Below are 3,909 nucleotides of genomic sequence, written 5' to 3' on the forward strand. Positions count from 1 at the left end.
GGTGCAAGGTCTGGACTGTATGACGGACGGGTCATTAGTTCCACATTTGAGGCCTTTAAATACGCATTTGTTACCTTAGCGGAATGTGCAAACGTGTAGTCCTGGTGAAGGACGATATTGCTCCGAGGACGCTTTTCGCGAACTGGCGCCAGCATACCAATCTGCAGTCACTGTACTTTGGTCTTCAAGCGATATAGGTGTAATGTCCTGATTTGTCGAAGAAAGAAACAACCATTCTCTTAGCAGTGCACCGACTTTTCTTAAATTTCATCGGCAAATCTTCGAAAAGAAATTCCCGTTCTGCTTCCCGTTCTGGGGACAAGCTTTTTCTTCACCTGTTACGATATTTTATACAGCCAATGACTGTCCTCCATTAAATTTTTTTTATCATTTTACGGCACTACTCTACCCGCAGTCGTTTATGGTATTCCGATACACTATTCGGTACCCATCGTGTCCAAAGTTTCCTTCAGATGCACATGCAATATTGATCTTTTACACCTGGCTCATTCCAATACAGTACGAATGTGCTGGTCAGTATTTTTTTGTCATTTTCAATTAGTTGTCGTACGTTGTGGATCAATATTAAATGCGGTAACCGCAATCGCCGGCCGACCTTCACGTACATATTTTAATTACCTCGACGTTTTGGACGTATCACAATGTCCATGGTCTCGAAGGGACTGAAGAGTCGGGAGTCAGCATCTTCTAGCCGTGCGAGTTTTTCTAGCTACCGGCACTTGATCTTCATTATTTATTTGTGCACTAGTGGTTGTCATCGTTCAGAAGGTCCTTAGGTGGAACGGATACAGAGTGAACAGACGGCAACCACGGCGGAAAGCTAAAGAGAAACGTCCTAACGTTTTAAGGCAACCAGCGTTCATGCCTTATGTAAAAGGAATAACGGACAAAATCGGTACAGTACTAAAGAAGTACTCTATAAAAACTGTGTTTACGTCGTTATCTAAGTTCGCGGGGCATGTCAGATCACCTAAAGATGTAATCCCCTTTCAATCTCCGGGCGTTTACAAGATTGATTGCAGTTGTGGGAGTTCCTATATTGAGTAGACAAATATCAATCTGAGCCCGGGGTCGGTTTAAAGTTGCAACGGAACCCGAACGAGTCCGCATGATTTATAGAGTATCGCGTGATCCCGAGACTGGATGCTTGTCAAAAATAGTGAAATTTGAGTCGCACCCAGTCCCGGGTTCAGGTGCAGCTCGACAGATGACATTAAATTTGTATCGCCTGAACTCGAATTTATTTTCGAAAAATGTTGGCATATTTTATTGCTATAACGGATGATGCTTAATATGCGTTAAACAGTATGTTAAGTCTCATTTGTGTAGTATGCTTAGTGTATCTGTTTTTGTTCCTACTAGATATAATATATATTTCTTTTTAAATAGCGATCTTCGCCCAGAAATAGCATTTATAATTTCAATACCATTTTTTCTAATTAGCTACTTATACTCACTCACAAGATGAACTATTGTGACACGTGGCCGTGAAAAATATTCTTCTTAACACACGTGCACGTCTTATTTTATACATTGCCTGATGCACGTTCGGCATTTTATGGAATACCTAGGCATACAGTACGTTATATAGAATACTGGATTATATACATTGCCGGTAACTCATAAACATTTTCATATACGCACCTCGGCGGCGGCAGACGCGGTCTCAACTCTCTACAAATGTACGATTTTTGTTGATCACGCCGGATAGGCTGCAGTAGCGCCGCTGCGCTGGTGCTGCGGTATGACGCCGTAACACCTGCGGTATCGCGGCGGCAAGCAACTCCGCCGCCGCGGACCCATGTGTTATCGTCACCCTATAGAAATTGAATTATAAAATGAGTCGCAGCTGTTTATTGAAATTTTTTATTGATGAGTACGCAAAGTTAAATGTAAACATAAATAAATGTTCATTTATTATGCGCCACTTTCACTGTGTGTTAAAAATGTTGAAAGTTAAGGAACCCCGTTTCTTGTAGGTCAATGCCTGGAACATTTTCCTCGCATGTGAATAAACCTTGCATGCTATATTGCTTTTATTGCATTTGCAACAGTCCTTGTATCCCTTTTTGCAATCATAACGAATTATCTCAACACGTATTTTAGCTGCTGTGGGGGATTGTTATCTGCTCTGGAATACATAGGCCACCTTCATTATATTTCACCCACAACTTGTTACAGGACAGTACTTGAAAACAGAGTCTGTCCCATATGATGCAACCCTGGTATCATGGTTCTCTAACGTGTTGCTTGAGTGTATGTGATTCCTTGCACTGAGTTGTTCTTGTAAGTAGCTTCTTTTAAATTCAGTAGTGCTTGTTTTAACCTATTTCAAATTTCAGACCCTTTTTAGTGTGCGTTAAGAATACTGACTAGAACTAAGGAATATGTTTAAAATATGAGTAGCTTCAAATGACAGTGCTGCCTTACGTAGCGTGATTGCGATTTGGAAATACTTTTCACAAGTGAAGATTTATAGCCACTAAGTCTTTGGCTGAATGGAGAGCCAAGAACAAAAATAGTACCATACTTGACTCTACATGACATCGCACAACTTTTTGCGTCGATAGTGTTGCAAGACTTGGTATTTCTTTTTACATTTAATACTTTTGATGGGAACTGCATCCTTTTTATAGCTACGAGTTCTCTTTTTTGTTTGTTTGGTTTCCTGCGCTTTGACTGGTAAAGGCTGATTCGTGTTACACCGTGCCGGGGCCGGGCCGCGCTCCGGTCGTGCGCCGTAGCACGGTCAAATATCTATGTATGCTTTTGTATGAATTTCACATTAGACCGGGCCGAGTCCGTGTCACTGCCGAGCCACGGTCGGGGCACGGCGTCGAGTATTTTTTCCCGGCTCCAACCTGACCCGATCGCAACACGTCGAAACATAAATGCTTTCGCCGGGCACCCGGAGAGTAGCCAGCGTTGGACTATAGTGTAGTAACAGGGCAAGGCAAAATGGGCGACGAAAAATTATTAGAATGCGTGCGCATGTACCCGTGCCTTATGATATGACTCGTCCGAAGTATTTGGATAAAGAACACAAAAATTTAGTTTAGAAAACAATATCAGCCCGCACGGCGGCAAAGACACGGCGCGCTGACGGCCCAGACCCGGCACGGTGTAACGTGAATCAGCCTTTGACGTCAATACCTAAGCACAGAAGATAACTTATTAATTTCATTGCGTAAATTCAATGTTTCTTTTTAGGATGTCCCTACTTAATGGGTAGGTATACGTAGGCGCTTGCCGGCCACGGCTTGTTGTGCTTACTACTGCATGCGATATCTACGTAAGTCTATTTTTGGAATCCCGTTCCAAAGCTTCATTTGATACCCTTTGACCCACTTGCTATGTGATTTTTATGGTGAAAATATTTGAGAAAATATTGTGGTATAACAGTGCATTATCCTTCCATCATTGTTAACCTTCAAGTGTAATATATTATTTGATATTTTCTCGCTCATCAGGTCGCTATTATGTTTGAAAGTTTAGATATAAGGTTAACGTTGCGCAGTGACATTCTATATTTGAATAAAATTATCGGATGTTTTTCTTGAACACATCCGATACCACATAATCATAAAAGTTAACTTAAATACCTTTAAGAGTATGCAAGGTGGCCGGAGAAGTGGCGTCCAAAGGTAAAATTTAGGTACCACATATCGAGGGCTATCCGAAGCACCCCCGTACATGTACCGCGATTTTTCTTAGTTTTTGAGTTTATAACTTTTTAATGGAGTTTCGAAAAGTTTCAATCGGATCAGGCCAATTTTTTTTTTTTTGAAAGGTGTTTTCCAAACCCTAATCTTTATAAATTGTAATTTCACGCATAAAATAATCAGCTTTGTAAGATCAATGGAAGGTCCGAAAGTTTTGACCTAAATT

The sequence above is a fragment of the Hyposmocoma kahamanoa genome, unplaced genomic scaffold (assembly GCF_003589595.1).
Source record: "Hyposmocoma kahamanoa isolate Upper Pololo Valley unplaced genomic scaffold, ASM358959v1 87, whole genome shotgun sequence".
NCBI classification, from domain to species: Eukaryota; Metazoa; Arthropoda; class Insecta; order Lepidoptera; family Cosmopterigidae; genus Hyposmocoma; species Hyposmocoma kahamanoa.